Raw genomic sequence first — 12,343 nt, 5'->3', positions numbered from 1 at the left:
CTGCCAGGGCTGTAAGGGGCAGGGGTGGGTGTGTATATGTTAAACAACTGAACAAGAGTTCTCTCTAGAGAAATGGGTTTACCTCCAGGCAGCTGTCAAGCTAGGGGCAGGTACATGTGGGTCCAGGGGTTGCCCCCAATCCTCTCTGCTGAGATTAGGCCAGCTTATGAGGCAGGACTGCCTCTGGCCTGGCTGTTTGTGAGGACAGGTGCATGCAGTTTTGCTGCCATGCAGAACTCTGCTCTGATGTCCAAGCCTGTGCCATAGCTGCTTAGGTCATAGGGGTTGCAGATGCCATGAGGACTCCTGCCCTGGGGATGAGTTGAAACTGTGCAGACTTCCAGCAATTTTTACACTGAACTCAGGGCCTGTAAGGACTAGAAGATCCTCCTCTATCAGTTACCATTGATATCTGGCAGTGATGAAGACCACTGAGTGTCTCCAGCTTATATTTTCCTTGTAGGAAGAATTTTCTCCTGTCTGTGATCTGATCTAGTAGGAGATACAGTGTGGCAGATGCAGGGTACCATACTCCACTCTATTTGGTGTTATGCTGGGCTAGGCTCCCATGCTCCACAGGAATTTTGACGTTACCTTGACAGCCACCATGCTGATGGCACTCTCTTTTGGCATTTCCTTCTAGTGGCTTTGTAAGCTGAGGCAGGATATTTAGCCAAATTATAACATTTTATTTGTAAAGTGAGAATAGAATTTATAAAACAATTAGCACAAACCTGGCATAAGGTAACTACTCAAGAAATATGAGTTATTGCTAATATCACAATCAGCAGCACCACCATCTTTATTTCTATCTCTCTAATCACTTTGTTCTCTTTTTATTTGTTCTTTTAACATATATTTAGTGGTTGCCGTGTATTCTGTACCTTATTTTTGTAGTGGTCTCTGGATATATCTAGAGATAGAGTTATTCATTTCAAAGAGCATAAACTCATTACAAAGAACAGAGAGGCCTTGTAATGTGGAGAATTTATCATTAAGGGTGAAGTAGGTGTTAGAAAAAGGCTTCACTGGAGATTTAATAGTCTGACTGAGGAAAGTAGTATGCAGAGAGATTTATGAAGGTGCCAAGCAAGGAAAAAATCTTTGGGATAAGTAAATCAACTTTTGGAAATGCAAAGATGTATAACAGCATGTTTGTCCTTGGGGGAATTGAGTTTAAAATCATATGACCGAAGAGAAATTGAAAGTCAAATATGGAGAGACAGGAAGCTCTATAGTTGTCAAATAAGGAGCTTTGATTTGGGTGCTATACTTTTAAACATGGACTATTTTATGGGTTGACGATTTCCTTCCCCCACCATTATGCAGATGTTGAAGCCCTAACTACTTGCACCTTAGAATCTGACCTTATATGGAGACAAGGTTTTTGTGGAACTAATCAACTTAAAATAAAGACATATGTGTGGACTCTAATTTAACATGACACATGTCTTTATAAATAGGGAAATTTGGGTACAGAGAAAGACAAAAATGGAGGGAAGAAGATGTGAAGAGACACAGGGATAAGATGACCATAACCATATATAAGCCAAGGAAAGAGTCCCAGAACTAATCTTTCCTTTATAGTTCTCAGAAGAAACCAACTCTGCCAACAACTTGATCTCAGACTTCTTGCCTACAAAATTATGATACAATAAATACAAAGGGTCTTCAAAAAGCTCATGAACAATGTGTATTATGAAAAACCTATGGGACCAAGCACAATGGCTCACAGCTGTAATTCCAGCACTTTGGGAAGCTGAGGTGGGAGGATCACTTTATTAAGCCCAGGACTTCAAGACCAGCCTGGGCAACATAATAAGACCCAGTCTCTCCAAAAAAGAAAAAAACAAAACAAAAAACAAACAAACAAACCAAAAAAAAAAAAAACACTTTAGTTTGCACTGGTGGAATGCACCATTAGCCCTGGCTACTCAGGAGGCTGAAGCAGGAGGACTACCAGAACCCAAGAGTTTGAGGTTACATTAAACTATGATCATGCCATGCACTGCAGCCTGGGTGACAGAGTATTTGTCTCTAATTTTTTTTAATCTATTCATAGATTTTGATTTTTTTGCACCAAAGTAACTTGCACTAACTTATGATAACATGGCTGAACAAAATCTAGTTTGTGGCATTAAGAAGGATGATGCTTTCTTCAGTTTGAAAATGGCCCCTATCAAAGCAATATGAATTCTACTAAATCTGAAGCAAGAACAAACATCAAATATATGGTGAAACTTGGGTGGAAGAATGGTAACATCACGGATGCTTTATGAACAGCTTATGGGGACAATGCCCAAAGAAATCAGCCGTTTGTGAGTGGACAACTCATTATAAGAAGGGATAAGACAATATTCATGATGAAGTCTGCAGCAGTAGACCATACACAAATTGTGCAGAAAATGTTCATCTTGTTCATACCCTAATGGAAGAGGGCCAATGACTAATATCAGAAACAATAGCCAACACCTCAATGGGTTCAGCTCACTAAATTCTGATGGAAAAATTAAAGGTAAGCAAACTTTCCATTCAGTGGGTACCAAGTCCTTTGTGTCAAGATCAGCTACAGACAAGAGCCGAACTTTCATTGGAAATCTTAAACAAGTGAGGTCAAGATCCTGAAGCACTTACTTAAAGAATTGTAACAGTGGCTTCAGTGTTTCTATCCAGAAGACAAAGTACAACTGAAGCAGTGGCTAAAACGAGGTGGAAGTAGTTTAGTCAATGCCAAAGTTGACCAGTCAAGAGCATGACATCAGTCTTTCGGATGCTCAAGGCATTTTGTTTGTTGACTTTCTGGAGGGTCAAATCATGATATCTTTCTATCATGAGAGTGATTTGAGAAAGTTAACCAATGCTGTAGCAGAAAAATACCCAAGAAGTCTTCACCAGAGAGCCCTTCTTCACCATGACAATGCTCCTGTTCATTCCTGTCATCAAATAAGGGCAATTTTGTGAGTGTTTCGAGGGAAATCATTACGCATCCACCTTACAACCCTGATTTGGCTCCTTCTGACTTCTTTTTTTCTTTTCTAATTAAAAAAAAAAAAGAAAGACACTCATTTTTCTTCACTTAGTAATGTTAAAAAGAGTGCATTGACATGGTTCTATTCTCAGGATCCTCGGGTCTTTATGGATGAACTAAATGACTGGTATCTGGTATCATCATTTACAAAAGTGTGTTAAACTTGATGGAACTTATGTTGAGAAATAGAGCTGATATTTTTGTTGTTATCTTTTAATTCCATTTTTCCACACACTTTTTGATGTCCCCTTGTATCTGCTCCTTAAGCTATCTAGTTGGTGGATCATTGTTACTATAGCCCTAGCAACTTACCAAAGAATAAGCACATTAGGGATGTTTTATTTCTACTCCAGTTTTAAATGATCAAACAATATCTACTTACCTATTATAATAGTTTCACATTTTATGCATCTAGTATCAGGTCTGTATTACTTCTGTGCATGAGAGATTTTAATACATTTTAATAGGGATTATTTAGTGTTTTCCACTGTTTTTCTTTAATTACAAAATAGATAAAGTCTTTATCTGGCTATTTTATTGATCAAGGCTTTTGAGATTATAATTGTTTAGCAGTTACCCTAATTTGAGGACAAATGGGATAGCCATTGATATAATTCTTAGTAGACGACAAAGTTTTCACAGTTTGCAGAGTTGTTCTTACATTCTATCACGCATAATGACTACCACAAGATGAAAATATTCTCATCACTATAGTGTTATGACTTTGACATATAAGAAAGTTGAGCTCACAGGGATGGCTGAGAAGCCCCAGGTCACAATGAGAAGAGGACTTGACATCTATTTTACATTCTTTTTATGTTTTGTTTTCTTTTCTTTTGTTTGTTTGTTTGAGACGGACTCTTACTCTACAACTTAGGCTGAAGTGCAGTGGCACGATATCGGCTCATGGCAACATCTGCCACCTGAGTTCAAGGGATTCTCCTGCCTTAGCCTCCCAAGTAGCTTAGTTTACAGGCATGCACCACCATGCTTGGCTAATTTTTGTATTTTTAGTATTTTTAGTAGAGATGGGGTTTCATCTCGTTGGCCAAGATGGTCTCGATCTTTTGATCTCAGGTGATCTGCATGCCTTGGCCTCCCAAAGTGCTGAGATTACAGGTGTGAACCACCATACCTGGGCTATTTTACATTCACTTTACAGTTTCTGCTCCTCCCTCCATACCATGCTGCTACTTATTTAACTATCAAACTTAACAAAGCAGAAGAAATCAAAGAATCTATAGTCTGGTGATCTGTCCCAAATCAAGGAATTACTGAAAACTCCAGATCAGAGTGTTTTCAGGAGTGTGAGAGAAACCCCAAACATGATTTGGTCTGTTGACTTCTTAGGCCATTTGGAAGAGAGAGAACAATCTCATTGACCCCAAGAATGAAACATGTTTATTGCTGCATACACATGCACTGAGACTATTCCTAGACACCTTGAGAGTTGTAATTGCTCTGATCTAACCAAGAAAACATAATAAAACTTTTGTTGCAAGAAAGATAATGGGAAAAATGTAAGAATGGCATTTACTTGTATTAACATGAATCATACTTTAAACTGTACAATAAAATTTTTCTAATGAAAATTACTCCTAGCTTTGAGAATGTCTGTCTATCCCTTTCCCTCTGTGAATTACAATCTAGCATCTATTTTGTGATCGCCAAGCATATTTGAGACTGCAAGTTTTTCTTAACCATGAATGTCTTGATGCTTAACTAACCATTATGCGGTCTTACATTGGCAAAGAGTTGGTAAATATTCTTATATTTGTGGATGCGGTAGATATTCAGGATGGAGCCCATGAGAATGTCTGCTGTGCTAATAGAGCTCCCTATGTTCAGAGCAGCTAAATTTTATATTAAAATTTAAAGTAACCATAGTCCTCCTGAATGAAACAGAAAATTAAGCATGCTCAACCTAGAATTTAAAAATATATATGCTTCAGGTAGGACATTCACAGACTTTTGGAATCGGGGATATGGTTTTGAAGCTCATGACTTATATTTTAGAGTGCTGTGAAACACAAATATGAATAACAGAAGGATCTAAGGTGGGATTTTGTAGGCCTGCCTTGATACTTTGAGCCTGTTAACGCAGTGAAAAAAAGAGTTTCCCCACTTACTAAAATACTTATCAGATATTGTTTGGATATTTGTCGCCTCTTAAATCTCATGTTGAATTGTAATCCCCATTGTTGGCAGTGGGGCCTAGTGGGAGGTGTTTGGGACATGGGACTGGATTTCTTATGATTTGGTGCTGTCCTTGTGATAGTGAGTGGTACTCTCAAGATCTACGTGTTTTAAACTGTGGGTACTCCACTTCCCACTACTCTCTGTCTCTTGCTCCTGCATGTCTGCTTCCACTTCACTTTCTGCTATGAGTAAAAGCTCCCTGAGCCTCCCCAGAAGCCAAGCAGATGCCAGCAACCTGCTTGTATAGCCTGAAGAACCATGAGCCAATTAAACCTTTTCTTTATAAATCACCCAGTCTCAGGTATTTCTTTATAGCAATGCAAGAATGGCCTAATATATTCCCCTTCCCCTAAAACACCAGCTCAATGACACAAAGGTCTATTCCTCATTCTTCTATGGTTATCTCAATGAAGTAAAAGGAGATATCAGGGGATATATCAATTATTCCTATCCTAAATCATATGTTCATTCTTGCACCGTGTATTTGCTTTTTTCATAAAATGACAAGAAGAAACTTATTAGAGTTTTAAACTCTAGTTTAACATTCTAGAACATGTAATCTGTGTGTATGTCCATGGCATGCTAAAAAAAATAATAATAATAATTAATTACCCTGAGACCTGGCCCACACACAAATGCCTTAAAATGCATCACATTTGCTCTTAGAGTAGGCCCAAAAAGTGTTGTGTTAAAACTGGTGAGTTCTGTATCCCTGAAGATGTTTAAAAATGGTTAAACAATGGGTAAAATTGTTTGAAGTAGCAAACAGACATTTGCATTTTAAAATCCCTTCAAATTCGGAGAGTTTTAATTTCTAAGATGGATACAGTATAGGTGGAAAGAAAGATGAGAGGATCTTTAAAAATCAAATTGATCTAGATAATTTTTAGTAAAATAGGGAAAAGTTACTCCATAATTAAATTATTCAAAAATATCTGTAAATTCAGAAACACTACACTTGCATCAAATCCTAACTAAGCATATATAATTGCAAATTTTATGAACCTTAAATGTCAGATAATATTATCACGTAATTTTTGGTCAGACTGTTAAAATATTAGAATATAATTAATTTTCACAGAGGTCTTTTAAATATGTATTAAGATAATTCAGGACTCATTTATCCAAACATATACCATTAGCTGTCAATTTATTCTTAAATATTTTATAGACGTATTTTTTTTGTTCAACAGTTTACTAATTCTGATATGTAATTAACTCTCAGAAGTTAAATTTATTTATTTTGTGTCAATATTCAAAAAACTATTTCAAAACCTTAATAGAAATAATAGACAAACTCATAGATCTCAACAGACATGCTCTATAAGTCCTGCATGAATCAAAGAAAATTTCATGATTTCTATGCAATGCTATTCTAAAAAATACATTATTTATTTTCTATAAGCACATAAATAAGTAAAAGGTAGTATATGTGCTTATATTTTCTATGTTTATTTGCATGCTTATATTTTCCTTAAATAGATAATATGGTAATATAAATAGATAATATGTGATAATAGATAATTATATAGTAATAACATGATAATACATAAGTGATATAGACATGGCTATACAAACAAAGTAATGGAAAGATACAGGGTAGATAATGACTACCCACTCCTACACCTCACAAGTTGGAATGTGTACATATTTGGAGGGTTCACATCAGTACATAAGCTTCCATAAAAAGCTACAGAATAAATACAATACATTTTCTGTTTTTTTCTTTTTTTTTTTTGTTTTTTTTTTTTTGAGACGGAGTCTCGCTCTGTCCCCCAGGCTGGAGTGCAGTGGCCGGATCTCGGCTCACTGCAAGCTCCGCCTCCCGGGGTCACGCCATTCTCCTGCCTCAGACTCCCGAGTAGCTGGGACTACAGGCGCCCGCCACGACACCCGGCTAATTTTTTGTATTTTTAGTAGAGACAGGGTTTCACCGTGGTCTCGATCTCCTGACCCTGTGATCCGCCCGCCTCGGCCTCCCAAAGTGCTGGGATTACAGGCGTGAGCCACTGGGCCCGGCCTTTTGTTTTTGTTTTTTGTTTTTTTTTTGAGATGGATTCTCACTCTTTCACCCAGGCTGGAGTGCAGTGGCACAATCTTGGCTCAGGGCCACCTCCACTTCCCAGGTTCAAGTGATTCTCCTTCTTCAGCCTCCTAAGTAGTTGGGATTACAGGCGCACACCACCATGCCCAGCTAATTTTTGTATTTTGGTAGAGACGAGGTTTCACTATGTTGACCAGGCTCATCTTGAACTCCTGACCTCAAGTGATCCACCCACCTCTGCCTCCCAAAGTCCTGGGATTACAGGTGTGAGCCACCACACCTGGTCTAGAATGCATCTTCTTAGAGCATCAGCTTTATTCAAAGCTTTATATAAGACATTTTCTTTATGATAAACCAAATAAAAATATCGATAAGACAGAAAATGTGGAAAAATACATTAAAAATTACCTCTAGGTTTCAGAAACATATTTCCACCAGAAGTGATTCCAGATATGCTCCTAAATATCTCAGGGTGTATCCATTCCCTTTCTTCTGATAGTTAGGTTACTGCTTTGGAAAATCAGAGGAAAAGTGTTCTGTAACTCCTCTTTGTAAAGGCTCTGCTGCTTTAGCTCCTGATAATTATCAAACATAACTTCTTTTTCATCACTGTAATTTTTTTTTAAATAAAGATGTGAACCAGATTTCAAGTCACCATTCATTTAACTGTAACAATCCTTTTAAGAAAGAAGAGTTTAGGTTAGAAAATTACTGTGTGGATCTGCACAATGAATGTAGTGGCTTTAGAGCTTCTGGATGTGAGTGCTCTGGGGATGTGTTAAGCAAGCTATGAACATTTGTGTTGTTTGATGACAATTATATCTCCAGATGTATTTGCATGCCCAACACTAGGGAAATAACTTATTTTCTCCTTTACCTTATCTTAAATAGAGTTTTAGCAACCAGAAAGATGTAAGGTGCCTTTGTTGTAGTCTAATCATCTGGGGATCTTTTCTCATATATATATATATATATATATATATATATATATATATATATATGCACACACACACACACATATATATATTTGCTTTTTTATGTATATATATATATGTATGCATAAGAATATATGTGTATATATACATATATAGTATTATATATGTAGATTATGTATTATATATGTGTAGATGTATTTTATATATATGTATTATATATATATGTAGATATGTGTGTGTATCTGTCTATCTATCTATCATCTATTTATCATCTATGTATCTATCTATCTGGTGATCCATCGAGAGGAAGGAGAGCTCCAGTTAGGAGGGAGCATTTCATTTTACAGATGGGAAAAGTGAGGTTCAGAGAGAGTGAGCTGCCCAGAGTTTCACGGATTAACTGGCAGTGAGAGTCCCAATCTAGATTTGTCCTACCTGTTGCTGGCCTCCAGGGCTTTGGGGATGAGCTGACCGGGGTGTAGGTTAATGACCAGATTCTCACTCCTGAACAGGCTTCTTAACAGCCAGAAGGTTCAAGAACATTGGAGGCTTGAGGGAAGGGAAGACAAAAGTTCCTTTATGTATTTATTTATTAAATATGAAATATTTCATGAATCTGCATATCATCCTTGCCTAGGAGCCATGCTAATCTTCTCTGTGTCTTTACAATATTAGTATCTGTGTTGCAAAATGAGCATGAAAGCAAGGGTTCTTAAGAGTACATACATACATGCTCTGTATATATGTATGCTGCGATTTGAATGCGTCCCCTCCAAAATTCCAGTGTTGCCAATACGATGGTAGTAAGACGTGGGGCCTTTATGAAGTAATTAGGCCATGAAAACACCTCCTCTGTTAATGGAACCAAGTCCTTTACAACATATGCCTCACATAGCAGCATGCAGCCAGCTTGCTCTTCTGTCTTCTGCCAAGTGAGGATGCAGCAAGAAGGTCCTCACTAACCAAATGCTGGGATTTTCATCTTGGATTTCCCAGCTTCCAGAACTATGAGGAATAAATTTCTGCTCTTTAGAAATTACCATATCTCAGACATTTAATTGAAGCATTTCAAATGAACAAAGACACACACACATATACATAATTTAAAAATTTACCAAGAATTAATACTAAGTAATATCAGTAATAGTAATCCATAAAACATGAGAATAAGTAGGATGACTTTAGGATGAACAGAAATAACATGTTAGATAGATGCCTGATATGATCACATGACATCCGTTTCCCTTCTCTGACAATATTTTTTAAAATAAACTTTTAAGATAATGATAAAGGCCCTCCCTAATTGATTAGTAGTGATGACAAGAATTCACACTTTAACTCATAACCAAGCATATCCACTTCTTCTTGCCTTTATTTTCGACAACTCTGAGGCACATGGGTTAAATAATGTCCCTTCCAAGCCACAGGTATATATAGGTGTGGTACATAAAAGAAGGCAGAGCCTCAGCCTAAATCCCCCATCACTCCAGAAGTAAGGTTTAGTGTTTGCAGTGAGAACCTCAAGACTGTGAGCAGATAACCTGAGACTGGTATGTTAATGCTGGGCAGTGGAATCCTTATTGCTTCCCGAGTTCTACCTGCATCCTCTGAGGCACATCCAAGCTGAGAAGAGGAATTACTGCTTAATTTTAAAGTTCATTATTATCCCATCTAGTACGAATCATTAACCCTGCTCATCAATATAGTTCTAACTTAGTTCATGTTGGCACACTATGAAAACTGTTTTTGCAACTTCCTCTTCACACTGGGACATCACCTTACTCTTCTCTTCGCGAAAATTAAAGTCTGTTCACATAAACCTAAAAGCAATACTTAAGGCCTTGAAGAAGCTTCATAGATGCTGAATGTCTGCCCACTGGAACATCAGACACCACCCACCTAAATGATTGCTCCTTACTCCAGCCCCTAAACAGATTCATAGAAATATTGCATAGTTTCATCTTTGTCACTGTGGCAGGCTAGAGACTAAACTTCAACAGAATATTGCCACACATTAAAAAAATATTGTTTTTCCTCCATTTACCTCGAACCATTCTGTCACCTCACCTAGTAACATTCAGTCTGAACTTGTCTTTCTCAAAGTATCTCTCTGATGGCAAGCCATTGCCATTCACACTCTCTGCTCTTCTTTCTATATATTTGACCTTAAATGTAATGTAGGTTCACATAAATCAGTAGCTAGAGAGGAAAAAAAAATTTAATGAATCACAATATTTCAAAACACTTTGTAAAATTAAAAACACAAAACAAATGTAAACATTAACTCTGGAAGTATAAGTGTATCAGAACTTTTTACTCTGTCACTAGCCTTTATCCAGACTGAGAGGAAATTGTCTTTCTACTTACTCTAACTTCCCAAGGAAAGAGAAGACTATCCTATGACCTCATAAACTCCCTAACGGCTTTTTACAGTGGACTCTGTTTGAATTTATCAAGGTTTAATTACATCTAGACTACCTTTCTTCTATTTATCACCCTTCATTGCTAGGGAAAAAAAAAACAGAAAAATATAAATCATCACCTTGAGATTAAAAAATATGAAATTCGAATATGAATCTCTCATGGGAAATACCTCTATTTTAGAAACTGGTAAATCAAAATTACTTAAGCATAAATTTCTTTTCTTTGTTTAAGCATTATGTTATATAAACTTGTTTTCTTTGTTTAAACATTATGCTATAAAGCACTTATGGGTGAGGGAACATGGCCAACATGAAGAACTGAAGTGTTGCTTAACTATGGGCTGAGACAATGTCAGGGACGATGGAGCTCGACTGGGCTCCAGGACCCTCTGTGCTGCTTGTTTCCCGCCTTTCCTGCTAATCATAGAGGAGAGCTCTCTTGCTACAAAATTGTTTTTTACATAATATATAAAATCTTGCGACAGGTTTAGTTTGTTCTAAGAAGTCACAAAGCAAAAGTAGAGTTCAGGATTCAGGATGGTTCATAAAATTTAAATTATTTCAAATGTAACTAAAGAGACTTACTAGAATTTTAAATTTTTTAGCTAAGTAAATCTCATTTATTCCACAAACATTATTAAGGAGAAATTGTGAATTCCGATATTCAGAAAAGCAGTTCAGCCTGTTGTCACTTTCTACTGAAATTAAAAATACAAAACCAACTTAATAAAAGAACAGTGCTTGGAATCCTTGCGAAAGTAAACAATATGCAAAGCCTTGTCTGTATTTCAGGAGCAAAAATAGTATTTCCTTTTTGGTTCATTTACTTCCTTCAAATGGAAATATCTAAGCATGTCTCATTGCAAAAGTCTAACAGGCATATTAATGAGCTCTCTCCACAAACACCAAGAGAGTCTGTAGTATGTCTTTCCATTAACCCCAATATTTTTAGCATTAACTGTTCTTACAAATATTCCTACAACTTCCTGCCCATTGCAGAAGCCAAAAGATTATAATTACTTAGTGAATTTTCAGATGCGATGGAGCTCAAAGGTTGTTCTTATATCAGAAAGGATAATTGGGGTTTTTAACTTGATGCTGTTCTAACTGCTGAGCATACTATCAAATTGAGACCAAGGTCTGGAAAGATAATGGTAGATTTACCTACCCCCAAATCTTTAACTCTCCCCTGATCCCTGAAATAAATGAAACAACAGCATAAGCAGTATAAACCTAGTGAATAATTAAAGGAACAAACAAAACTAGGAAGAACATCTATAACAATATTAATGAAGTATCCTCACAAACCTAAAATATTTGGAAGCCTGAACCACACACTGCAACAATCCTTGGTGATATCAGCAGTGACTCTAGGAGAAAGTGGAGCAGAGAAATCAGAAATTATTCTGATACCCCTGATATTAGGAGAAATTCCATTGTCAACTGGTCCTCATTTACAGCTGAGTAATTAGATTATGGGGGCAGTTTCCATCATGCTGTTCTCATGGATAGTAAGTGAATTCTCACAAGATATGATGGTTTTATAAATGGTAGTTTTTCTAGCGTTTGCACACACTTTCTTTCCTGCTGCTTTGTGAACAAGGTGCCTGCTTCCCCTTCCACCCTGATTGTAAGTTTCCTGAGACTTCTCCAGTCATGCAGAACTGTAAGACAATTAAACCTTCTTTGTTTATAAATTGCCAAGTCTTGGGTA

The 12,343-nt window shown here is 36.9% G+C and overlaps 1 protein-coding gene and 1 non-coding gene across 10 annotated transcripts in view; both read right to left on the bottom strand.

The window, feature by feature from the left end:
• The window catches only part of SNTG1 (syntrophin gamma 1), an 878,369-nt gene that overhangs the window by 551,035 nt on the left and 314,991 nt on the right, over positions 1-12,343 (bottom strand). The window lies entirely within an intron of this gene.
• On the bottom strand, positions 8,799-8,904 carry LOC123575345 (U6 spliceosomal RNA). The gene has a single exon (XR_006700643.1). It is a non-coding gene; the product is annotated as a U6 spliceosomal RNA (small nuclear RNA).

The sequence above is a fragment of the Macaca fascicularis genome, chromosome 8 (assembly GCF_037993035.2).
Source record: "Macaca fascicularis isolate 582-1 chromosome 8, T2T-MFA8v1.1".
In the NCBI taxonomy this organism is placed as follows: domain Eukaryota; kingdom Metazoa; phylum Chordata; class Mammalia; order Primates; family Cercopithecidae; genus Macaca; species Macaca fascicularis.
This window is presented reverse-complemented; position numbering and strand designations above follow the sequence as displayed.